A 27,821-nucleotide genomic window follows, 5' to 3' on the forward strand; every position below is an offset into this window, starting at 1 on the left:
GCTTATTTTAAACAGCAAATTTCATGTGACTAAAGAGTGCAATTATTGGTTGCTATCTTCAGTGGACAGTTACAGGGCAGATTTAAAAAAATGAACGTTTCTTAAAAGTGATTAAATGGGTGGGAGCCCCATTCTGGAAACAGAAGGAGGCAAAGGAAAAATAATGAAATGAAATGAAAAGGGATTTGAAAATTAAAAAGCAAGTTAATTTGTCATTGTTGTGCAGAAAAGCCTCCAAGATGGGAAATGATTACCTGGGCTGAACTACTGAGGCCTTAAGGCTACGCCTCGTACGTGAGTGTCTGTTATTTTTGTCCTGTCTTAAATAGAAAAGAAGCATTCACTGGAAATCAGAAAGCCAAGGGTTAGAAGTTGCCTCCTCACTTCACTGATATAGGAAGTCTTTGCTAACAACTACTCTTGAGTAAAAGATAGCAAAGAACATCTTAGGAAAAAGGCAAGAGCAAGCTGCTTTTTAGAATGAATAGGAAGGAGGGAGAGAACGTATGAGCAGGAAGAGGCAGGTGGAGAAATATTCATTTTTGGAGCAAGTCTCTAGATGCAGCAGAGGAGCTACAGCTCTGAAGTCAGACATAGCTGCGTGTGAATCTTGTCCTCATCACATCTTAACTGTGTGACTATGAGCACGTTTCCTAACCTCTCTGAGCTTCAATTTTCCCATCTGAACAGTGGGATCAGTGCACCTAGGACTGTTGAGAAAATTAAATAGAAAGTGATGGAACATACAGCACACATTCAATAAGATGTTGTTGCCTTCTCAGGGTCTTGACCAATTGCTCTGAGCCAAAATACAGTTACAGTTATGTTACATGTGGTGAACACTCCCATTTTTATTGTATTTTCTGCCACAGTCTGATGGGATTCTAGAGGCCAAAGCTGATGGCTATTTAGGCAGATGAGTGAGCCTCAGAGGCCATCCCAGCCCTTCCAGATCCCCAGTGTAGAGAGACTCATCCTGCCTAGGGACAGCTTTTGGGAGTGAGGATGAGATTTAGGTTGACCATGAATCCTTGGCTGATAACTGTCCTTGTCATGAGCTAGTCTCAATCTGTAAACAGGTGGTAGTGGAGGGGAAAAGTCATACATTTTATGTTTTTGGTGGAGTTATTATTTTGTTATTTTCTCTATAAGTGCAGTACTGACGCATTTCACAAAAAAAATCAGCAAACACAAAGAAGCTGAAAGAAGAAAATATAAGATACTCACAATTCTTCTACCCACATTAAGATATTAGTGTGTGATTCTTAAACTTTTTATTCTTATTCAATGAGTTTATTCCCCTAAGAATGAGTTCCGTATCTTATTATACACCTACATTTGTTTCAATATACACATCATACTTTCAGTTAAATTACTTAATGTTCCCCACTCCTAGGTACTTGAGGACAATTGACTCTGTGGGTGACTCTATGGCTAATCCAGTGGCTTTCTGTGCCGGTAGATAAACTGGTGTGTCCTAGTTTGGGATGTCTTTTTCAAGGCCATTTTCTTATATTCTGTGCATATATATGCTACAGTGCTTACAGCTGTTTGCTCTGGGTAGTTAAAAACATGGATATTCAAAATTTTAATATTTTGCTTGTCTGTTTTTGCTTATGTATTTGAAATGAACATGTATTGGTTTTACAACAACAAACTATTCCATATGTAAAACTTTACAGAAAATATATTGAAATCTACTTGCAAATTGTGTACGGTCTATACTTGAAATGTAGTAAAGGCCATAAATACAAATGTATACACACACATAGACATTATATATATATATATAGCTATGTAGAGATTATATAACTATAGATTTACTTGTATCTATGTATGTTTTAAAATCTCTATATAGTTATACATGTATATGTGTATGGTTTTGTATGGCAGTATGTCATGAATATATTTTCATGTCAAATACATTTTACCCCATAATTTTCTTGGTTGCGTGACTGTAATAAAATGCATATAGCCACTGTAAAATACGATTCAAATGTTAACTTAAAAATTGAAGGAGAACCCCATATATTTTCTTATACAACTGTAACATAATTAGCCCTATATTGTTGGGTATTTGTGTTTTTCCTAATTTTTTAGTATTAGAAATTATGTTCTGTTGAATATTCTCCTATGTATCCTTAATTATTTGACATGTCGTATTTTTCTCTATATGTAGATGAATGTAGACATATTGTATTTTATTTATTTATTATTTATTTATTTATTTTTGAGATGGTATCTTACAGTGTCACCCAGGCTGGAGTGCAATGGTGCGATCTTGGCTCACTGCAACCTCTGCCTCCTAGGTTCGAGTGATTCTCCTGCCTCAACCTCCCAAGTAGCTGTGACTACAGGTGCCCGCTACCATGCCTGGCTCTTTTTTGTATTTTCAGTAGAGACAGGGTTTCACCTTGTTGGCCAGGCTGGTCTCAAACTCCTCCTGGCCTCAAGTGATCTGCCTGCCTCAGCCTCCCAAAGTGCTGGGATTATAGGTGTGAGCCACCACACCTGGCCTGGACATGTTGTATTTTAAAAGTCAGTTTAATAATCTTATGTTAATGTTAAAATGTTGTGTTCCAAATTTCAGTGTTATGAACACTGATTAGGTTCACAGGCTAGCCCACAACAATTAATTTAATACGCATTGTAGCTAAGATAGGATTTTGATACTATTGTATTATAGTGGATTCATCTGTTTCCTCCCCCACCCCCCAAATACGTTCAAGTCCTAAACTCCTGTACCTGTGAATGTGACTCCATTTGGAAATGAGTTTTTGCAGACATAATCAAATCAAGATGAGGTCATACTGGATGAGGACAGGCTCTAGATTCAGTGACTCTTGTCTTCCTAAGAGACTTGGACCCAGAGGGAAGAAGATCACGTGAGGACGGAGGCAGAGGTTGGCATTATGCTTCCACAAGCCAAGGAATGCCAGGACCCATCAGAAGTTGGAAAAGGCAAGAAAAGATTCTCTTCTAGCACCTTCGATGGAGGGTGGCCATGCTGACACCTCAGTTTCAGAATGTTGGCCTCCAGAATGGTGAGTGAATAAGTTTCTATTTTTCTAAGCTACCCAGTTTGTGGCATTTTGTTATGGCAGCCCCAGGAAACTAATATATACACCCAATCACCTTTCTGAATGTATTTTTCCATAGAATGAATGTTGTAAAGGGAGGTTATGTTCCAGTTACAGCCCACAAAAAGTATCTAGTGCCTAATATAGTTGAAACATAACACTATCAAATTAAATGTCGTTAAAGCAGTCTCTCATGGAAAGTTCAACCTATATACTGGGCCAGAGGGATTCTGCCTTCCTTGGTCCCATGCAGACAGACATGGAGACAGTTCCCTATTTTGCCAGGAGACGGTGCTTTCGGCAGTGGGTCTTACAAAATTAAGTGAGCATCTTTAACTCAGCCAACATTTAATGACCGCCTATTGTGCTGGTATACAGTGGTGGATCACACCAAGTCCATCCTGCATGGGATGAACAGCTCAGTGGAAGATAAGGAAAATAGGCGTTTGGGGAGGATGGTAAATGTGAACTGCATAGAATCCTGTTGGGACTGGTGAAGAGACGCTAGGTGTGGGGGTGGGGGAAAGGGAGGGGAAGGGTGGCCATTTCTGCTAGGTGAAGAAAATCTAGGAAGTTTACGTTGTCATTGTCATAGCTTGAGGAATCGCCTTATGTACACTTAGGAGAGAAATTTTCCCAAGAGGTCTCTTGCAAATTCCTCTGAGATTCTAGCCACTTCTGTATCATTTTTAGTGCCAGCTCACCTTACTTCTTATTCATGCCAGGCCAGGAAAACAGATTTGTGGCTGAAATTTGATTACCATACATTTGTAGGATCGGTAGGATTGTGACCTCGAATCAGTTTAATTGGCCTAATCCATTGGAGCCGAGTAATTGAATGCCAGCAAAAATGAGTCCCAAACTATTGGCAGTGGCTTGCTTTCTGGTAGGAAGATTGTTTTAATGTGGTAAATGGATGTTTTAGGGTCATCAGTTAATTTCTTTTACGTCCCACATGTTAATAGTCAGAGGAAACAATTGTATACTTAACTGACAAAGATACAAGATGTTGATTCTATGGCAAATTCCTTGGAATGAGAAAATCTGGGAGAGTAGTCCAACAGCAGTGACTTTAATATTTCCATTTAACAATGAGGCAGATGTATATCTACCTAATATCTTGGAGGGTAGGATATTGATTTCCAAGGCCAAGGTAAGGACATATGATGTGGACAATTGTGAGGTAACAGTGAGAAAGGGCTTAAACCTTTCCTGAGAATTGTTCCCAGTTGCTGTATTTACCTGAAATATTAGGCTTCTCAAACTTGATGACTTCCCAGTCTGACTTAATTATTTTAATTATGAAGTTACTTAAATATATGAAAACATAATCATTTGTATAAACCCTTTAATAGCTCCTAGATAACTATAAACCCCATCACATTTACACATTGAAGAACTGGTCTTAACTTGAATTATTTTTTAGTTTGTAGCTTCATTTGTATATAATATGTTGGACAATGTTGGCTGAAACTACATTATCATGCTCCATATGAATTTAGTTCTATTGGATTCTTCATTGCTGCAGTGTCCCTTTGTTCCCTTCATGTCATATCACAAGCATTTCATTTATTTATTAGTCTTTGTTCTCTTTCTTTTTTTTCTTTTTCTTTTTTTTTTTTTTTTGAGATGGAGTCTCGCTCTGTGGCCCAGGCTGGAGTGCAGTGGCGAGATCTCGGCTCACTGCAGGCTCCGCCTCTGGGGTTCACGCCATTCTCCTGCCTCAGCCTCCTGAGTAGCTGGGACTACAGGTGCCCGCCGCCACACCTGGCTAATTTTTCGTATTTTTAGTAGAGATGGGGTTTCACTGTATTAGCCAGGATGGTCTCGATCTCCTGACCTCGTGATACACCTGCCTCGGCCTCCCAAAGTGCTGGGATTACAGGCATGAGCCACCATGCCTGGCCTATTCTCTTTCAATTTTTAAGTTAACACTTGAATCGTGTTTTGCATTGGCTATATGCATTTTATTACAGTCATGCATCACTTAACAATGAGGATATGTTCTGAGAGATACATGGTTAGGCGATTTCATCATTACGGGAACACCATGGAGTGCACTCACACAAACCCAGATGGGATAGCCTACTACACACCTGGGCTATGTGGTCTAATTGCTCCTAGGTTATACACCATACAATGTTACTGTACTGACTACTGTAGGCAATTATAACACAATAGTAAGTATTTGGGTATCTAACATATCTAAACATCAAAAGGGTACAGTAAAAATACAGTGTAAAAGGTTAAAAAAAAAACCAACACAAATAGTACACCTGTTTGGCACTTATCATGAAAGGAGCTTGCAGGATTGGAAGTTGCTCTGGGTGAATCAATGAGTGAGTGGTGACTGTGAAGGCCTAGGACATTGCTGTACACTTTTGTGGACTTGATAAACACTGTAGACTTAGGTTACACTAAATTCATTAAAAAATTGTGCTATAACATCATGAGATCTCTGATGTCATTAGGTGTAGGAATATTTCAGCTCCATTGTAATCTTATGGGACCACCAATGTATATGTAATCTGCCAATGACTGAAATGTCCTTATGTGGCACATGATTGTATTTGTATTTTGTATTGCTTTCATGTAACTGAGAAGTAATTTTCAAACTCAAAACCAAACCCTTGCAAATTCCATAAAGATGTATATAAAATGTCTCATCAAAAGTCTGGGACATTTCAGGTTCTTGATGAAAGGTTCTGTTGTGGTGGTAATGTATGAAATCAAGCCTTCTAGAGGCTTCCAACCCTTCACAGATGCTAGTGAGTTTACCTAGATGCAGCTTGGTTTAGAGGACTGCTCCTTTCCTGGCATAGCACGATAGTACAAGCAGGACACAAGACAGGCAAGGTTGGAAGGTGGAAGCATAATTGAGCTAGAAAGGAAGGATACAACAACATGCAATTAGTGTGCTTCTGGCCTCAAAGATGTGAGTTATCTGTGACCTGTCGTTGCAACTGATTGTCCACTGTGATGTAACTATAAGGGAGGGAGAGGTTTCCAGGTCAAATATGAGATGGCCTGGGTCTAAATCCTAGTTCTGCTGCTCACAGCTGAGTGACCTTGGGCACAGTTGTGGAAACACAGGCTAGACTGCTGGGACCAGAGGTCCCAAATACAGTGACTCATACAAGGTGGATGTTACAATTATCCCTTGAATAACAGTCTAGATGAGGAGTCCAGGGCTGATATGGGGGCTTGACAGCATGAGAGAACAGCCTCCTTTCATCTTGTTCTCCTGTCAACCCTGACTTCATCTGCATGTTCAAAGACACTGGCCACCATGTTTGCATTTCAGCCACAGGCAGAGGAAAAGATGAGGAAAAGGAAGTCACACCATCAGTCGTGCCATCAGCTAGAATTTACATGGTTATGAATGTTGCAAATTACCCCTTGCAACATTTCTAGAGAAGACGAAAGGAAATATATCTGGGTATGTGTGTTGGGTGGAGGCATGAGACGGCATCTGGAAGTCTCTGCTCCAGTTTCCTAAGTCTAGGTTTCCTCATCTTTTAAATAAGGATATTGCTGGTCTGCTTCACAGGGTGAGGACATCAGTATTAAATTGAAGTTTCCATTGAGAGTTTTTGGTGTAGCACCTGACACTGAGCAAGTAAGAGGCACTGTTACCCACACATGTGGGCAACTCTATCAGCCAGTGCGATGTCACTCATGGCTGTGGCTTTCCATCACATTAAATGATGTAGAGTGCCCTAGACAGTCAAACTCTGATGGCAGTGACCATTATGATTGGCAGTGATGCCACTCTGAGGCCATGCTGTGCAGAAAGCTTTCTTCTTGACCTCAAGTTTCTGCAGGCGACATGACAAAGTGGCCTCTAGAACCAGACTGCCCGTATTGGACACCTGGCCCTGCCCCTTAGAGCTGTGCCATTTGAACCAAGTTACTTCATCTCTCTATCCCCCAGCTTTCTCATTTTTGAGATGAAGATAACAGCATCTGTCTGATAGAGTAATTCAATGACCTCTTTATCTGTGAAGTGCTTATAACAGCACAGAGCACATGGAAATTGCTGTGTAAGTCAGTATATATTAAATAAATACAATTATTATAGATATGCTGTTTAGTCCTAATATTAGAAACCTTGTCATATACTAGAGCCATCAAAAAAAAAAAAAAAAAAAAAAAAAAAGAAGTTGATTCCTTACTTGCTTCCTAGAATGGAAGCTCCATTAAGGGAGAGAATTTGTCTTTCTCTCTGCTGGATCCCAGGGCCTGGAACAATACCTGGCCCTTTGTGGCACCTGATGGAGCCTTGGAGGTTTGGTGTTCCTGTGTCAAAACGGACCTGACATCTTATTTTCTGTGTGTCATCTGCTACTAAGGAGATAGTATCCCAATGAAAGGAAACAGTCATTATCTTCAGGGGAAGTCCTGGATATCAACCCTCAGGTATGGAGCCATGGAAAGAACAAATACTGATGCTGGGGTAGAAAAATTTGCTTTTAAGAACTGGTCCTGCCCCTAACTATCTGCAGGACTTTAGGGGAAGGGGGATATGAATGCCTTAGTTTCCTCATCTGTAAAATGGAAATGACATTGACCTTATAGGGCATTTTGAGAAATAAGTGTGTGAATTCATTATAAATATAGGGTGTGTCTTCTGTGCCTAGTGCAGTGAATACAACATGTCTATTTGTTGTGAAGGGGCCTTGCTAAATGTGGAAGGCATCCTCATGAGGGGAAATAGGATTCCTAACATGAAGGAACTGGGCCCATATGAGGCTGCCGTTGAATGCAGAAGAAGGCCCTGAGTTGGGCATTTACAAGGGGACATCTAATAATCTGTAACTTGCATCTGGAGAGAGGAAGACTGCTTTTTGTGATGTGAAATTGTTTTGATCTTTAGGTGCAGCATTTGCTTTCAATTGAAATGTTTTTTTCTAACATAAGAAGATTCTGTGCACTATTCCAAGAAGCCTGCAGACCCTTTCTGCAGTGATTGTAATGTGATTTGCTGCATACATCAGAGGGTGAGGGAGCTGTGTGCTTCTTGTGCAGAAGGCAGATTTGATTTCAACTCTAGAGGCAAATAAAGGAAACCTGGGAAACAAATATGAAAAATCTGAGCAAATGTGGAAATGAAAAAAAGGGGGATGGGAAAGGGAGAAAAGACAGAACCCTGAGAGTACACAAGAGGGCTTGCTTTTGGTAACCTCTCTTTCTACTTCTAATGAGCTTGGACCAGACCTTCACTGAATATTGTTTTGGTAAGATTTGCCTCACCTTGGGGACACAAAGCCAGAAGCTTTCCTCGATAACACACAGAATAAAGAAACCTCGTTCGTTACAAATGGGAGAAAGAACACCAGAGACTTTGATGTCTTTAAAATCAATTCAGCAAAGATTGTTTTAGGTGGAGGTTATGAGCAATGAGGAATAAGGACATGGCAAAACTGTTTCTGCAGGGGAGGAGCCTTAGTCACAGGAGACTGCTTTGCAAGGCATGATTGGCATCCCATGACCTGACCAAATGCTCCAGGGTCAGAGTCACCTCCAAGACAGGGTCCCTGTCCCTGTGGCTGTTACTCCCTACACAAGGCTATTTGGGCTCACCTTTTGTCCACAGTGATTCTCTGTTTACCAAAGGTCTACAAACCAATCTGTCTATATAATCTATGTTAAGCAGGGGTGACTCTTTCATGCAGATGACTTCTGACCTTACTATCCAAATATTACAGTAATGGCCATCTGGAACTCTTACAGTGGCAATTCTTATGATGTCATTCCCAGCTTGGTTGAGAGGTATTATGGTATCCAGGCAGGCTCATAGTGGGAAGTGGGGCATATTTTGGTGAAAGCATAGCTTTGTGCCATCTCTAAAACTGTACTATGCAGACAGCTGATAACTTCATCCATCAGCAAAATAAGCACTATGTTAAAAACAAACTCATTGACAACCACGATGAAAAATGAAGACACTGCACAAAAACCATGATCTGAGATGAAAAATAAAGCTCCCTATATGTGGGCAACCAGGGATTGGGCACATTAGTGTCAGCTGAAAGAACAGAATCTGTTCAGTTTTACTGAAGTGGATATGACTTCTCAGGATTACGTGAAGAATAGACATTCATGTGTTCATTCATTCATTCATTCATTCATTCACGCAAAAGGCAATTACTGAGTACCTTCTAGGTGCCAAGAACTATGCTAGGGCCTAGGAATTCAAAGACGTATCTTAAAAATTGTCTCTGGTACTAAAAACTAGCTAGAGGGGAGACGGACATGCAAATAAACATATGCCATAAAATAATTGGTCTAATGGTGTTTGTACAACAGAGAAAAGTCTTCTTAAGAAAATGGGACAGAAGTGGCCAGGTGCAGTGGCTCACGCCTGTAATCCCAGCACTTTGGGAGGCCGAGGAGGGCGGATCACAAGGTCAGGAGATCAAGACCATCCTGGCTAAAATGGTGAAACCCCGTCTTTACTAAAAATACAAAAAAATTAGCCGGGTGTGGTGGCAGGTGCCTGTAGTCCCAGCTACTCATGAGGCTGAGGCAGGAGAGTGGCATGAACATGGGAGGTGGAGCTTGCAGTGAGCCAAGATTGCACCACTGCACTCCAGCCTGGGCAACAGAGCGAGACTCCGTCTCGGGGGGGAAAAAAAAAGAAAATGGGACAGGAGTTTGAACAAAGCCTCCTGGAGAAAGTGTTTTCTGCTTTCTCTCTGTAATCAGTATAATTGTGTCAAGAAATTGATAGGACCATGTGCACACGTACACACACACACAGACACACGCATTTAATTCTACCTGCAAATGCCAGAAGGCTGCAGGTGATAGCAGTCTTGGCTCTAGAATTCTCCTAATGCTTGTCACGAAGACCTAGGCACTTAAACAATGATTCTAGCAATGATGAGAAAGAGTCACCTAGATGGGAAGGATTTATTCATTCTAAGAAAAACAACAAACACACATTTCTTTCCTGCAGAAAGTTTGGAAGAGGGAATAGACTAGATGAAAAGGATTCAAGGCAGTGGGAACAGATAAAATATTTAATAAGCTTATAACGAAAAGGAGTGGAAAGAGCCATTGTTAGGGAAGTAAGTGAAGACTTTAAATGGCAGTTTTATTGCTTATTTTTTTCCAGCCTCTGCATCTGATCTCAGCAGTGAACTCTGCGTGTTTTTTCTAGTATGGCCCATGAGGCTCAGTTTTCTGTTTGCTATCACCTGAGCCCTGGTCTCAACCTTTGTAACTGAATTATTTGTACCCAGAGGACAAATTGAGTCAGAGGAAGCTACTTCTGCAATTACATGGGAAGAGGATGTGACAGCCTGCTGCTGCTTTGAGGAGACAGCCCCAGGGGCAGATGCAGGTGGCAGCCCGGGAAACAGCGGGCTGCAAGAATGCAGAGCCCTGGCTCCCCTCCCTACCTGCCTTTCCCAGAGGGGAAATACACCCAACAGGCAAAACAGGAGACCCTGGAGACAAAACAGCCTCAGGGTATCTCTGTCCATCATGGTTGTCTATCGAACCTTCCATCAGAGTACATTTTGGAAGATGCCTTCCCTGTAGGGCTGTTGTGAGCATTACTGACTTAACATGGAAAGCATTTTAGACAGGACCTGCCTGGCCAGTGAAAAGAGAAATGTAAATGTCGGCTATGGAGGAGGATGAGGAATTTCACATAAAAATGAAGAAGATAAAACCTTAAGAACTTTTAAAGTGTATATGTTTAAATATAAAACTGGCTGGGCACAGTGGCTCACATCTGTAATCCCAACACTTTGTAAGGCTGAGATGGGAGGATCACTTGAGCCAAGGTGTTCAAGACTAGCCTGGGTAACACAGTGAGATCCTGTCTCTATAAAATATTAAAAGATGAGCTGGGTGTGGTGGCACGCACCTGTAGACCCAGCTATTGCAAGAGGCTGAGGTGGGAAGATCACTTGACCCCCCAGGAGGTTGAGGCTGCCATTAGCCGAGATTGTGCCACTGCACTCCAGCCTGCATGAGAAATATATCTATATAGGTTTTTATATATTTACATAAATATACATATTTTATATGAGTATATATATGTTTATCTATCTAAAACAGATATATATATATATATGAGTCCTAAAAAGGTGTGTGTGCGTGCACACGTGTACCTGTACACACTTGCATGCACATGCACTGTAAATGTTTGCTAAAAAAGGAATTTAATGCTTCCTTTATGTGAGAGCTTTCTTAACAAGAAGTAGTAATTACAAGAGATGTGCCTCCTCTCACCTGGAGGCAAAGAAGTTTTGATTTCCGATTCTGTAAACACTGAGGTCATAGTCTTAGACTGCTAAAGCTGAGATGACCCTCTAGTGTTCCTGCCAACCCCTGGCTTTTATAGATAAGAAAACACACTCAGAAAATAAGACTTGTCCAAGACCACATGGCCAGAAAGAGGCAGAGGCAGATTATAGATCCTATGAGCTTAGGGGAATTGGGAAGGAGAATTGGGAAGAGGAGTGTGTGTCCCCTTCAAGCCTTTCTGACCCAATAGGCATTGAATATTGATCCTTGAGGGCCAGGACAAGGGCCAGCCAAGCACATGGTAGCACTGAACATAGGAGATAAAGGTGCCCTTGAGCTTGAAAAGCAGATATGGAAATGTACCCCCCAGCTTCCTCTTTTTTCATTGTCTTGCTTTTGTTCTGGGTGCCATCTCTGCTGACAAAGTAATGAGCACTTGGGCAGATGCCATTGGTCAGAGTGATGTACCTCTAGTAGCTCTGGCTGTCCTGTGATTCAGTCAGGAACAGGCTTCTGGACTGACCTGGGTGGCTGTTGTGTGCGTGTGTGTGTGTGTGTGTGTGTGTCAGTGTGAGAGAGACAGAGAGTCACTGGGAAGTTTCAGATGGGCTTGGAAGAAAAATTTTGAAGCCATGGGAATTGTTCTCGTTACTCATTACTCCGCTTCTTATTACCACTTTCTATTGGCCTAATCCAACCTTGGTGTAAAGTTGAAGAAAAAGAAAAAGAAAAAAATAACAAAGTCAAAAGAAAACCCAAAAAACTCTCCTCTTAAAATAAACTTTTGTACAGAGTGTCCTGAAAGTCTTAATGCCTGCTTAAAACTGCACTGACTTTTGAGACACTCGGTAAGTGAAAAGATGAAAAGCTTGCAATCCGTAGAATGGAGGTGGTGAGTGGGTGAGCTGGGTAAGTCAGACAGGCTTGTGAGACTGCTCCCCAGGGAGGGCCAGACACACATCTCAGGCCTCAGACCATGGAGAGGAGCATTTGTGGGCAATGGCCTTTGTAAGATGGGAAGCGTTTGGCAGGTGACTATGTGGTCAAGTTATTAGACTCAGAGGTGCTTAACTCACCTGGACATTTTTGTGGGATTTGGTAGGAAATAGAAGGGAGATGCTAGGTACTGGCAAAGGGACAGGGATAGAGGGACCATAAGGAGGTGAGGCTGCAAATTCACAGACAGTGGGTGGTGGTGCTGTTTGGACTCATGCTTAGAAGTGGGGTTCAAGCCAAGTTCAATGGAATCGTTGAGGGTTAAGGAGCTGCGATTGATATCTGGGTTACATAAATAATTCAAGTACTAGCTATCTAGGAATCCAAGTCCTGAGGACTTGTGAGGTCATCTTTTCCTTAAAAACAAATAAAAAACTGCTTGTGCTCCCTGTCTCACATATGGCAGAAGTCCCATTCCAATCTTAATCTTCTCATGAACGCCTGGAGGCTGACTTTCTCTTTCCTGCCTCTTTCTCCAGTTTACTGCTGTCACTGAGTAATTCTTGATCTTTGCCTATGTTCACCTTCTCTGGCTGTTCTTTCCATTTTCCCATGTTCACCCAAATGTGCCACTAACCCTTGAAAAAATTTCCCCAACAGCATCCCCAAGTCAAGAGAGCTGATGGAGTAGACTTTTACTGAGGAGGAGTTTCAACACATTCCTGATATACAACTTGAATCATTTGTGAGACCGTCCTGGCCTATAAATCTCCCTTGGCCTTTTCCCACTGTCAGGAACGTCTCACTTGCTGTATTCTCTTCCCAGGCACTGGCCTCCTTGCATTTTACTGGAGCTGTCTTCCTTTTCTTGTGGACCAATTTATGTCTGTCAATTTCTACCTGTTCCTGGACACTCCTCCCCCGTCTCCTTTATCTTGGTATATTTTATTCCACTTATCTTCTTACTTTTTGGCTTTTCTTTGTCTCCTCCATCTTCAATATCTTGTCTAGAACCCATCTTTTCACAACCAGAATTGCAATCTAAATAAGGTTTTTCTAAATAACAGACTGTGTTTTCTCTAAGAGGAATTGTGCTCCCAGGTTTTAAGATAACATGTAGCCACCCTGACTTCACGAAAACATTCTGATTTCTTAATTTAAGGAAGAGGAGTGGAAGGTATAAATATTTCTTGAAGGTTTATTAAAATCATACCCTGGGCTAGTGCTTTTTATGCATCATTTAATTTCATCCTCAGAAAAGTCCTGTGAAGTGGGATCGTCACCCAGATTTACCAAGGACAGTGAGTCAGGAACACAGCACTACTCCAGTCACATAGTTGGTGGATGGCAGAAGAAGTTGCCATCAAGACAAAATCTTTGGACTCTGGAGCCTGAGCTGTTTCCTTGAATCATCTTGCCTTGGAAGAGGGGATCTTGACAGAGATGACCCTGTGGGTACTGGACTCTTCTTCCTTGATGGCCTGCTCTTTGCCCTCCAGCTACACTTTCCCACTCACTACTGAGGCAACTCTGACTCTCCCTTTTCCCATTCCTTCCTGCTTTTCGCCAAGGGTGGTGGGTCCTTGGTTCTGTCAATTCCAACTGCAGCCTGTTCTCTCCTGCTCTAGCTGAAGCCCTAAGTGGTGCTTGGAGCTCTCTTGGAGTAGAATCTGCTGACTTTCTCACCCTCAGTGTCTCTTCCCCATCCCGTCTCATCCTTCACTTCTGATAGACTGGCTCCAGTACCCTGTGTTGGGCACATGGTAAAGAATTTTGGCTTTAAGTTAGACATGGGGTCAAACTGAAGCTTGATCTCTCATCAGTTGTATAACCTCAGGCAAGTTGTTTAAACAATTTGCTTAAGTTTTTTCTTCTTTAAAATGGGGACAATGAGAGTATCCAACTCAGAGGGATTCTGGAAGGCCTCAATGGTATGATGTAGGTAAAGGGATTGGTACAGAGTCTGATAAATAGTGAAGGTTCATAAATGGTAGCAATCGGTGTGGTTATGGACACAGTGATCTTGCTATAACTTTCCTCCTCCAGTGCTTGGTGGTACCCATTGCCGACCAGCCCAGACTCCTTGGCCTGACACTCAGGGTCCTCTGCTATCTATAAATTAGCCTGAGCCCACCTTTCTCATCTGTTGTGCTGTAATAATGCTGGACTACACACCACTTCCTGGCTGCAGCCCCTGGTATTAACCTAGAATAGCCACCTCTACCAAGAGGAAGTTTAACCGTGTTTCCAGAGCCAGCTCAATCATTTCTTGGAGATGCTCCTTTCTGATTCCTCTCCCATCCCCTCCCCTTGGGAAGTGAGCTGTCTCTAGCCTCTGTTCCTTTAGCTCTTTGAGCATGTTACTGATACACATCTCTTGCTACCCCTAGGCATGTTTATTAACTCTGCTTCAAAATAAAGTTCCTTGAAGATGGGAGCTCACTTCATGTCCTCTGTGTCATGGACAGTGCTGAGAATGAATTCAGAAAATGATCTGGGAGACAAGAAGCTGAACAGCTCCCACTGTGTGTAACCTAATTTGGGGCTTCACTTAATCCTTCCTAATAAAATCCCCATTTCCCCATTTCCTGCCTCTTCCCCATTCAGTCTTTGTCCACAGGCTACCCAACCCCTGAAATAGACATATGATCTTCCACTCCAAGGCACAGGCACATATTGAAATGGTTCCTACCATCTCCTTGGAAGGTTGCCTGTTTCTTAGTGGTCTCTAAGAACAGAGGATACAGACCCAAGGGAACACATAAGGCAGTCCATTGGAATGTAGGAAGAAAATGTTAGCACATCTGTTTACTTATCTTGCATATTTTCATTTCTTAATGTCCATCTTTTGATGTATGCCTTATTATGCACATAGCACACTAGAACAGTGACTTGCATATGTAATTTATAAATAAATGTGTATTTATTGCATATTTACACATATTGCAAAATAAAAATATTTTCATTTACAGGATGCCTGATTCAGTAAGTTTAGAGTCCAAAGATGTTCCCTATACACTGCTACTGATTGAGAAGAACAGCTGTACATATATCGTTTCTTAATGCAAACTATTAATTGGTGCTCTGATGTGCACCAAGTGCAGCCAGGCTCCTGATCCTGTTTTATTTTATTTTATGTATTTATTTATTTTTTAATTTTTTGAGACAGGGTCTTGCTCTGCACTCAGGCTGGAGTGTAGTGACGTGATTATGGCTCACTGCAGCCTCGATCTCCCAGGTTCAATTGATCCTTCTACCTCAGCCTCCTGAGTAACTGGGACTGCAAGTGCATGCCATCATGCCCAGCTAATTTTTTTTTTTTTAATTTTTTACAGAGACAGGGTCTTGCTATGTTGCCCAAGCTGGTCTCAAACTCTTAGGCTCGAGCAACTCTCCCTCCTCAGCCTCCCAAAGCGCTGGGATTACAGGCATGAGCCACTGTATCCAGCCTTACTTTTCTAATTTGAAATCCTACTTCAAGCTTCACCTGCTTGTACTCAATGTTTTCTCGACCACTTGCCTTTCTGGGTGCTTATTCCTCTTAGCTGTTCATCTCTACTGATCCTGGGGTAATCACTTCATCTGCATCTCCTCTCTATCATATATTATAATTCTTTACTTTCTATTTTAACTATTTATATAAATGTCTTATTTGCTGTTCCAGACTATAAGCTCATATTTCTGATTCCATCTTTTTATCCTTATCTCTTATCCTAGTTTCTGTACAGAATAGATGCTTAATATAACTTTGCTGATTAAACGGAATATATGATGTATAACCCACATTTTCAGTAGTTCTCTCAGATACAACTGCAACTGCTAATCTAAGCCATCTCTTTCTTCTCCGTGAAGGCTTCACTTTCATCTTCTTTTGCGAAAGCAGCTCTGCTGTTAAATAAAGCCAACTAGAAAATGAAGGGGTATGAGAGGAATGTCCACATCCACTGTACAAGCAAACTGTTCTGCAATGTGCTCTTCACAAGAACAAAACTTTGTAGGATCATGTTCTTGTTGGGGATGAAAGCAGAGGGAGACCCTAGACTTGGAACTTTTGCATAACACATCTGGAAGGCAGCAGGGACTTGTTCTTGTACTGTTTTTTTCAAGGGAGTGAGTAATGTGCTTGCTCACTTTTTCCTCTCCTCTCCAGTCTCCAGCTGTCCACCTGGTTCTCTTCTATCTAGCCTTCAGACACATCAAGAAGTGTCCTATTATTTTAGAGGCATGCCACTGTCAGGAAAGCCTGTGTTTGCTCATAATTAGGATTTGTGCCCAATATCATTTGGCATTCTCAGCCCAATGGGCCATTCACCACCCTGAGATGAAAAAGCCATTTCATTTCATTGTATTTCCTGAACTCTAAGTACAATATTAGAGTGCCAGGTATCTTACATTTGCCACTCCAATTCCACTCCCCAACCCTTTTCTACCCACTCTATCTCTCCTGTGGCTGACCTGGGCTACATCAGTGGGCTCCCTTGTTCTCTGCCTTTGAGGTGGATTCTGCTAATAGGGAGAACCAGCGGAAGACTGGATGAATGGAGAAGATGAATTCAGGCTGGCTGCCTCTCTCATCCAAAACTCACAGCTCCTGTTGGATGGTCCTTTCCATGAAACTAATGAAACTCTTTCTGTGTCTGGGTTCTGGTGACCATCCATCTGTACCCCTTCTCAGGCCCAGCGGTAGTAATGGGGCATGACTGTTGCTGCACTATCCCTTCTGCTCTTTGTAAATAGTCCCTTTACTATGCTCTTCTCAAAGTAGGCATATTCCTCTTTGAGTAGGCCATGTCTCCAGGAAAAGGAGAGAGAGAGAGATCCTAATTAAAATGGGAAGTGTGAATGTTATTCTCTAGATGAAAGGGACATATTGGAGTTGCATTTTAAAAAACAAATTCTCTTTGATTAGAGGAGAGCTACTCAAAGTGGGCTGGCAGCATCAGCATCTCTGAAGCAGACCCTCTGGGAATGAGCCCAGGGTCCAGCAATCTGTGCTTTAATAAGCTCAGTAAGCGCTGAATTTAGAGAGGATGAAGCTGGAGGCAGAAAGACCAGTTGGGAGGCTGCTGTGGTTGAAAAGAAAAAAGAAAGAGGAAAAAAGAAGAGGAGATAGTGGTAAGTCTGGGATAGATATTTAAGATATTTAAGGTTTGGGATTGATAAGACTTGGAATTGAATAGATGTAGAGAAACTTAGAGGAGAAGTTGATCTCAGGTATTAGGCTTAGTTGGTTTTATTAACCAAAATCAGAAAGAAAGGAGCATAGATTTGAGAGAGAAGTTGTTATGGCAGTAACGAGCACAGTAAGTTTGAAGTGCTTGTGGAGACAGCATGGGGAGGAAGTCCAGAAAGCTTTTTAATACAGGGGTCTTGAAATCAGGAGAAGAGTCTTGACCACACTGAGCTTGCAACATTCAACAAATACTCACCGTGATGGTAAGTCACCTTTGTAAAATGTCAACTTGGGTAGGCTCACCTAAGTTTCCCAGAATTCCCTTTTTTTGTATGTTTCTGGTTAGGGTGGGTCATAAGAGAGAGTGTTGGGAGACTTGGTGGGTGGAAGGGCAGCAGCAGTCATTTTGAGGCTCACAGGCATTGTCACTGATCTGCTGACTTGCCTCATCTGCATGAAGAAGCTGTGGCCTTGCAACTGCTCCATTTTCCCTTGACAGGCTCCTCCTTTAGCTTCTCTGACTCCTAGCTCAGTTAGGTATGTTTAGCTCCATGACAAAAGACTCCAGCTTCTGCAGGGACCCACACTATCAAAGTGAGAAGCAACAAGAAATGACATAGGTTTTACTTTATTCTTGTAGGCTGGGTTCCATCCTCTTGTTTGTGGGTTCCAGCCTGATCTTAATCTCTTTCACTTTACATCAATCTTCCCCTACCAACTGCCTGCCCTGGGGACTCCAAATTTCTGCATCAGATACAAAAAGAACAGCCTTACAGAGATGTACCTATGCATTGCCTAGTGGTTCTGCTTGAAACATAAAGCTTGTTTGCATTGACTAATGCATTCACCAAAAGAAAGAGCACAAGGGAGAATAACAGGTAGGGCATAGGTGGAATCTACTATTCGATACAACAAACATCTGCCTTGGAGTGAGCATGTGATGGGAGGCAGGGGTCTGTGATTCCTGGTAAATCTCAGTTCTTACGTGCCTCTCATGAAGGCAGCATTTTGCTTGTCTGAGTGCAGAATAGAAATTCAAGGATGATTTTGGTAATGTTCATAAATTTTGCCTTGGTCTCTAATTTGGGACCTAACTCCTGCGTAAGATGTGAGTCCACTACAGATTAGGGAGTCATTGGAGAACAGGTAAGTAACATTCCTCAGGAAGAACCTGAAAAATGAAAAGGAAAAAGAGCCTTGGGAGGTAACTTAAATTAAATATGGTAACCAAAATATTTGGTCATATAGTCTTTACAAAAGATTTCTTTTTATATTTCTATTTATGTGAAAGGCATACACTACTATATTTAGGATTTGTTTAATGAAGAGTCATTATTGAAAAGTATAAAACAAGAATCAGGATTGGCCTAAAAGATTCAGGGCTCAATCATGAATGTGTTGCTAGAGAATAAAGGGTATTTTTGACTCTTAGTTTAGCGTACTTTGCTGTGTTCTTGCTTCCGCTGCATATACACATGCGTTAGGGGAAAATGGCAATTTCAAACCCTGACAATATTTACTCATTTCCTGTTTGCCCTGGGGTGTCCAAGCTCACCATTACAGTGATTCAGCTGCTTAAAAGAGGAGGGAGATTCTGGTTCCACAGCTTTGCTTTCCACTCAAATTAAATGAAAATGGAGATTTTCCTCTAGCACTTTATGTCGAGATAGCATTGTTGGGGGACTTGGCACCACTGATGGAAAAGAGGGCGCCTTGTGTAGCCTTGCCAGCCTCCCTGACCATCCACTTAGATAAGGTTGTGTTTTGAAATATAATGAGGCTTGTTTTGGTTTCCAGGATGAGAGAACTATTTGTTTCCTCTCATCTCTGGTCAGCTTCTATAGAGCAAGTCATTGACCTGATGTTTCTGATTAACCTAGATATTGGTTTCCCTTTGAAAGTAAAAGCTTGGCCTGAGTTCACAGAGGACTACGACTTCTTGGTTTCAGCTTTGCCTGCTGAGTTCCTATTCCCTTCAAAGTGCTTTGGATGGAGGGCAGTCATAGTTCCCAGGGAGGTTGGCAAGGGTGTAGTTATAGTCTTTGACAGGTCTCAGATTTCAGAGATGTCTGTTACAGCTTCTGTCAAAAGAACCTCCCCTTAAAAATCAGCTGTGCCAGGTTCTGCTACTTGCTTTCCTGGTAGCAACTCAGTGCTTTGCTAGCTGAGGAGCTGGCTCTTTCCACAGCAATTTTATTCATAGTCAGACATTCTCCACTTTCTAGTAATCCCAGAAGCTTTTCCTTGTACTGCCTTCTCATCCAGTCTTTAGGGGGAAATCAGCTCTCTTGTCCTAAACATGAAACATGGAATATGTTAGAGAACACTGCTTTAAGGCTTCAAATGTTTCTCTCTTAAAAACAGTGATGGGGACTTACATTAACTGGGCCCTTAGCAGCGAGAGATGTTGTGCTAAACATTTCTTTTTTTGTTTGTTTTGTTTCGTTTTCTTGAGACAGAGTCTTGTTCTGTTGCCCAGGCTAGAGGGCAGTGGTATGATCTTGGCTCACTGCAACCTCCGCCTCTGGGTTCAAGCGATTCTCCTGCTTCAGCCTCCCCAGTAGCTGGGATTACAGGTGTGTATTTTTAGTAGAGATGGGGTTTCGCTACGTTGGCCAGGCTGATCTCGAACTCCCGACCTCAGGTAATCCGCTGACCTCAGCCTCCCAAAGCGTTGGGATTACAGGCATGAGCCACTGTGCCCAGCCTTAGGCTAAGCATTTCATATTCATCAACTCATTTTATTCCTCAAAACAGTCCTGTGGAATACATAATTATGATTCTAGTTTATGTGGTAAAACTAAGTATAGGCAACATTTCCAAGGTTATAGAACTTGTAAGTACTAGAGCAAGTTCTGCCAGACACCAAATCCATACTCTTAGCTTCCTCACTTACCTCCTGGTTTATCTGGAAGGTCCTCATTTCCCCACTGCTCGACTGTTAGCAGTGTGTTTGTTAAAAACAAAGCCCGAGCTGGGGACACTGGTTCACCCCTGTCAATCCCAGCACTTTGGAGGTTGAGATGGGCGATCACTTGAGGTCAGGAGTTAGAGACCAGCCTGGCCATCATGGTGAAATCTCGTCTCCACTAAAAATACAAAAATTAGCCAGATGTGGTGGCAGGCGCCCGTAATTCCAGCTACTCAGGAGGCTGAGGCACGAGAATCACTTGAACCCAGGAGGCAGAGGTTGACGTGACCCAAGATTGCGCCACTGCACTCCAGCCTGGGTGACAGAATGAGACTCTGTCTCAAAAACAAAAAACAAAGCCCTAGATTTTATTTCAACTCACCTAACATGACATCCCTTGAGCATTTTGTTTTGAGGCTAAAAAACATGAACATGAGCATCTCAATTAAAGTGCCCTTGAAAAGATTTATTGGCAGATTGCTTTCATCTTGACCATAACGAATCACAGAAAAGGGAAAACAAGACAAGGAGTGACCTGAAGTACTCTTTGAAACACTGCATTTGGTGAAACTGGCGCAGAGTAGCTTTTAAGAATGCATTTCGTTCTTGCAAGCCAGCCTGGGGTCTAAGTGAAATAGAACTTGCAATACGATAAAGGAGATGCCTGTAAAAGATTTGTACCATGCAGGGTGGTGGGAGAAATTGACTGATGAAAACCCCACATTTCTATAGTCAAGTCTTTACATGGAGTTGTCTGATGTGCAACCTAAGGTGGTATCACATTCAAAGACTCCTCTTCCTCTCCACTTTCCTCCCCTCCATTCATTTTCTCCCTCCCTCCCTCTCTCCTTCCCTTCCTCCTTCCCTTCTTTCCTTTTTTTCTTTCCTATTTCAAATATTTATTGAGCTCATACTGCATGCTAATTACTAGGTGCTGAGGATTCAACAGCGAACCCACTCCCCACCGCGGGGGGCCTATATGCAAGTGGGAGAGACAATCAACAAATAAATCAATACATATATATAATCGTAGTTTAAGTCATGATAAGCACTGTGGTGAAAACATAAGGTGAGGTAAGTGGCCAGAGAGTGATGGCACATGCCCTTTTGGATAGGATGAGCCAGGAAGACCTCTCTGATGAGGGCATATTTGAGCAGACACCCAAGAGAATTAGGAGACTGAGCCACATGAGTTTGTGAAGAAAGGGCACTCCACAAAAGGGAAACAAGGAATGCAAAGTCCCCGAGGCAGGAGCATGCTTGTCATTTTCAAGCAACTGCAGAGAAACCACTACAGCCAGAGCAGGGTGAGCAATGGTAAGAGTGGAGGAAACAAGGCTCTAGAGCAGGCCAGGGGTAAAATCAAAATTACAAGGGAAGGAGCCTGCACTTTATTCTAAATATCATGGATCCCACTGTAGGGTTTGAAGCAATAGTGTGACATCATCTGACTTGATTTTTGACAAGATCACTCTAACACAGTGAGGAGAGTGGACCAAAGTGGACAAAAGTTAAAGCAGGGAGACCAGAAAGGAGGTTATTGCAGTCATCTAAGCAAGAGTAAATGTGACTCAGGAGCTTGCCCGCCACAGGGACTCTCCAGTGCTTTTGGGGTAGTATTGACCTATTCTATGTGCTGAACATTTTCCCTGTATTAGCTCCTCTTCATCTCTCAATCGGGTCCATACTCTTGAAGGATGGCTGCCAGCAATTTCTCTGTCTCCCTTACACACATACTGCTTCTTCCTGCCAAGAGCCTCTTTGCTCTCCTCTTGAATCTGGGCTGACTTTGTGACTTGCTTTGGCCACAAGAATGTAGCAGAAACAATTCTATGCCATTTTCAGACCTGTTCTTTAAGAAGCCTGGGAGGTTTCATATTCTCTCCGGGGAAGCCAGGTCCCATGTAAAGATGCTCAGGCTGGACTCCTGAATGATGAGACACCAGTGGAGAGAGAACAAGAGGCCACACGGGAAAGCACTGGCCAGGGTGGAGAACCTTTCTTAGCATGCATCCCTTCTAGCTGCTGCTGAATACAGCTGAGTGAGTGATCTCTGCTGATGCCACTAGAACAAAGAACTACCCATCTGAACCCTGCCTGGGTTCTTGACCCACAGAATGGTGAGGAATAGTTTGACATTGTTTTAAGCCATTCAGTCGTGGGGTGGTTTATTAAGCAGCCATAGTAATCCAAAATTGTTGGTATCATCACCCCTATCTTGCAGATCAGAGTGGACAAACTGTACCCATTGGGCCAAATCTAGTCTGCCACCTTATTCTGTAGATAAAGTTTTATTGAAACACAGCCAAGATTATTAATTTACATATTGTCTACGACTGCTTTCACGCTACACAGCAGAGTAGAGTAATTGCAACAGAGACCTGCTATTACAGCTGACAAAGTCTAAAATATTATTTTGCCCTTTACAGACAAGTCTGCTGTTCCCTGTTATAGATGATGTCTCATGGGACTGAGTAATGGGCTAAGATTGCCCAATCAGTAAGTGGCAAAGTACTCAAATCCAAGTCTGTCTGATTCCAATGTGTTTTGCATTCTCCCATACTGTTTCTTATATCAGTTCTAGCCTCAAAGGTACACACCCAGGGAAATTTAAAACAAACAAGACACACTGTTGCTGTGTGCTAGTGGTATGGTTTCAATGTCTGTCCCTTCCGAAAATCATGTTAAATTTGTTTGCTGTTGTGGTGATGTTAGGAGGAGGGACCGTTAGGGGGTGATAGGGCCATAGGGCTCTGCCCTCATGGGTGCGATTGATGCTGTTATAAAAGGGCAAGTTTGGCCCCTTTTGCCTCTTTGCCCTTCTGCCTTCTGCCATGTGATGATGCAGCAAGAAGGCCCTAGCCAGATTCCAGAGCCATGATATTGAACTTCCCAGCCTCCAGAACTGTCAGCCAATGAGTTTCTGTTCATTATAAATTGCCCATCTCAGGTATTCTGTTAGAGCAGCACAAAATGAACTAAGACAGCTAAGTTAGGTAAACTCAAGTAAGCATGATGTCATGCTATTTTTTGGGGGAGGGAATCTCATTTTCTCCTCTTTTTCTCCTTTATTTTTTATGCTGTATTATGATACTATTTGTAAATGGCAAAATCATGTTGCGATGAGAACACTGGATTTGGAGTTAAGACTCGGCATCATCAGGCCTTGCTACATTGAATCTGTGTGACCTTGAGCTGGTTAGCCTTTATGACACACCATCTGAAACAGTGTTTCTCATTTTTTTTTAAATTATTGAAGCTTAGGAAACATTTTATGTATATATATATTTTCATCATTGCACCCTCTCCATGAAATTTTAATATCATACATGAATCTCATAGATGACAGGTCCCCAACCCCTGGGACCATGGCACCACAGACCCTTACAAACCAGGCTTCACAGCAGGAAGTGAGTGCTGGGTGAGCTAGCATTACCACCTGAGCTCTGTCGCCGGTCAGATGAGTGGTGGCATTAGAGTCTCATAGGAGCGCAAACCCTATTGTTAACTGCAGAATCTAATGCCTGGTGATCTAAGGTGAAACAGTTTCATCCTGAAACCATACCTCACGCACGCCCTCACCCCTTGCCTTGTATGTGGAAAAGTTGTCTTCCACGGAACAGGTCCCTCGTGCCAAAAAGGTCGGGGACTGCTGCCATAGATATTATACTGTATATTTGTTTTAAAGAGTCCAGATTTTCACCCCTTCCCCAAGAACCAACTTTTACCCCCTTGGAAATGATATCATCCCTGCTGAGGACACATGATCTCAAAGATGCATGAAATGGCCCTTGATGCTTGGTTCCCAAAGTGTTGGACCTTGCCCACATTTGCAATTTAGGGACATCACCTACTGAGCAAGGTAGCATTCTAGAAGCCTGACGAATGTCACTTCCTTCCCAGTCAGCACCTCTGTGGGGTAGATATTGTTCCTATGTTTTTCCTGCAGAGAGGCCTGAGACCTGGAGAAGTAACTGTCCAACGTCACACTGTTAGTAAGGTCAGTGACAGGATTTGAATCTGGGTCACTCTCACCTTAAAACCATCACCCTTAAGCAAGAGTAAAACACACTCTGAGAACTTTGTTTTTGAATCTGAAAGTTCCTTTCTGTGTTTTCCCGAGGAGGGACTTCTACTCACTGTGAAATAGTGGATCTTGAAGTATAGCTCTTGGACCAGCAGCATCACCTGTCTGTTACCTGTGCAAATTTTCTGGCCCTGCCCCAGAGCTTCTGAATCAGAAACTCTGGGAGCAGAGTCCTCTCTCAGTAGAGGTTTTGGACCAATCCTCAGGTGGTTCTGATTGAGAATCCATGCTGAAGAGGTTTTCTCCTGGAAAGAACTTCCATCTGGAACATGTTAGGTCTAGCGTAGTGGGAAGGAGTTGGAGAATGTGTTCTTAGTGGCTCTGAAGTACACCAGCAGCTCCTGAGGTGATTGAACCACCTGCCTTCAACTAGCACGACAGGTCTGATTTCTCCTTTGTTATAATACCTTTCTATGTTTTCCTCATGTCTCATCCACTTTTCCAAGCTGCTTTTGCTTTGGCTAGGCACTTGGCTTCAAAGGACCGTTACTTCAAAGGACTTTTTACCACGATCTAAGTCACCATAATAAATTGTGCCACTGCCTGGAACTTGCTTTTCAAGTGTGTTGCCCTAAAGTCCTATTGTTATTTTGTTGGTCAGTCAAAGCTAGATTATGCTGTGGTAACAAACAACCTCAACATTTCAGTGGCTTAAAACAGGTAGGAAACTATGGTCCCGGGTCAAATTTGGCTATTTCCTGTGTTTATAAGTAAAGTTTTGTTAGAACACAGCCACACTCATGCATTTGCATATCATCCAGGACTGCTTTATGCCACATATAGCAGAGTTAAGCAGTTGTGACAGGAACCAAATGGCTTGCAAAGTTGAAAATATATACTCTTTACTCCTTTAGAGAGAAAGTTTCCTGACTTAAAACAACAATGGTTTATCTTTCCCCATTCTAGGAGGCTGTTCCGTGTCATCCTTACTCAAGAACGTTAGATAATGGTGCCTCCACCATGTGGAACATCAAGGTTGTTTGTGTCGGGGCAAAGGGATCTGTGGATAATTTCACACTGGGGATTAAAACTTCCACCCAGAAATGACACATTACTCCTTGATGTGATTTGGTTGTGTCTCACCCAAATCTCATCTTGGATTGTAGCTCCCATAATTCCCGTGTACTGTGGGAAGGACCTGGTGAGAGGAAATTGAATAATGGGGGTGGGTCTTTCCCATGCTGTTCTCGTGGTAGTGAATAAGTCTCATGAGATCTAACGGTTTTATAAAAGGGAGTTCTCCTGCATGAGATCTCTTGCCTGCCACCATGTAAGACATGACTTTGCTCCTCACTCACCTTCTGTCACAATTGTGAGGCCTCCCCAGTCATGTGGAACTGTGAGTTAATTAAACCTCTTTCCTTTATAAATTACCCAGTCTTGGGTAAATTTATTCTTTATTAGTGGCATGAAAACAGACTAATACACTCCTCCTCTCTTTTCATTGCACAAACTAACTGGCCTAGCTGCACCTGACCTCAAGTGGGCCAGAGAAGTACCATCTCCCCAGTGCCAAGGAGGAAAGTCAGCAACACTAATGTCAACTACAGGCAGTGCCAGTGAGAAAGTTCAGGGCTAAGGAGGCCTGCAGTAATGTTGAAGGAGAATTTTGAGCTTTGGAATAATTTTCTTCACAGATTTAAAAGCTCATGTCCTATCTCAGGATAACCTAGCAGGGAAGAATTTCTAAAAAGTGAGAAAATTAGCATATTTAGTTAGATCACCATTTTACAGACAATGTGGTGATCTTGTTATCAAATAATCATTAGCATGTTGCAGGGAGTTACTTCAGTGCTAAGGAAAACAAGCTAATGATAATAGTTGCTGGGATATTTTTATGTCTATAGTTTGGAATTTTGCTCCAAAAGCAAACCAGGAATACTCTCTGATGATACGCAAATAAATTTTTAAAATACATATAAAACAAACTGTCAACTTTAGAGAAGCCAAATTACCAGTAGTAAGTAAATATCAACAACATGGACTGGGTATCTTGATACTGATGTGGCCAGGAGGTAGGTTGTGGCTATGTAACTGTGAATGCTGTTGAATGCAGTCATGGCTGGAGCCAACCAGGAATTCTCTGGTATGGGAAGGTTTGGAGACATTGTTCCCATGAGTTTTTGTTGAGGTGGAAAAATGGAGCCCTTCTTTATCTCTCTCTACTCTCTTTGCGTGGTCATTACTATAAGCAGCAACCACATTCCAAATCCACTTGCAAAGTTCCTCGCCCCAAGACCCCTTGGTAAAAAACAGTCAAAGCCTGTACTTGAACAAGGCAATCTGATTGCAGAGCTATGTAGTTTAGCACTACAATATGGTGACGCTCAAATGTGTTTGACTACAGTTTCTAATGCAAATGTTCTCATATATACTGTTTTAGCCACATGATAGCTAAATGCTATGTCATTAAAGGTCACTGAATATACACTTCCCATCTCATTCCTAACAAGGGTAATGAGGCAGGGATGTACTAATTTACTTCATTTATTATGGATTCTTTATGCTTTTCTTCATTTTGCACCACTGTAGATTACATTGTGATGAAGACTTTAGTTTTGGCACGTATCCCTAATCATTTGCTTAGGAAAAGTTCCTACAAGTGGAATTTCCGGGTCAAAGGGTATGCTTGTAGAGTCACTACTTTTGGCCATGCCAACTCCACCTAGATGTCAACTCCAAGAAAATTAGAATGGTGACCCCTGAAACTGTGCTATTCTCACAGTGCTGTAACATTAGTTATGGATCTCAAAATCCATAACTGCCAGTCTTCCAGAAAGTTTGTGCTGAATAATGCTTCCAAGAGCAGTATTCAAGAATGTATTTCCATCCTGGTGGCATATACAGTAATCCCAGTAATAGTAATAAGAAAAATATCTGCCATTTTTTAAAGTAATAAAATATTTCATTGTTTCAATTTTGCATTTCAACCAAGTGTTTTGAAAACTGCATCAGTGTGTTCTCATGCTTTGTTTCCTCTGATCCAACTGGCTGCCCTCAGAATGCTTCTTTTCCAGTGTTCAATTACACTGATAAAGTCTCATCAAAGAGAGGACCTGTCAGGCCCAGGAAGCATGACATGGAGTATATGTGCCAATGAATGATTAAATTAGACAATGTCTGGCCTAATAGAATGCAGCTGGATTCTTATACGTGCTTCTTCATTCAGTGTGATACAATGTGTTATTTTGATTGAAGTATATAAAGAAAATCTGGCCTCACATAGATATGTGGGTGGAAAAGGGAACAGTGCTTTAATAGCTTTTCAGATAATTGTGGCTATTTTCTCATACTACACCAAAACTTGACAAGTGATATTTCTTAGAGGTTAGTAATGATGTGGCATGTGAAACTATATCAATGAAAATCTTG

The sequence above is a fragment of the Mandrillus leucophaeus genome, unplaced genomic scaffold (assembly GCF_000951045.1).
Source record: "Mandrillus leucophaeus isolate KB7577 unplaced genomic scaffold, Mleu.le_1.0 Scaffold80, whole genome shotgun sequence".
Taxonomy (NCBI): domain Eukaryota; kingdom Metazoa; phylum Chordata; class Mammalia; order Primates; family Cercopithecidae; genus Mandrillus; species Mandrillus leucophaeus.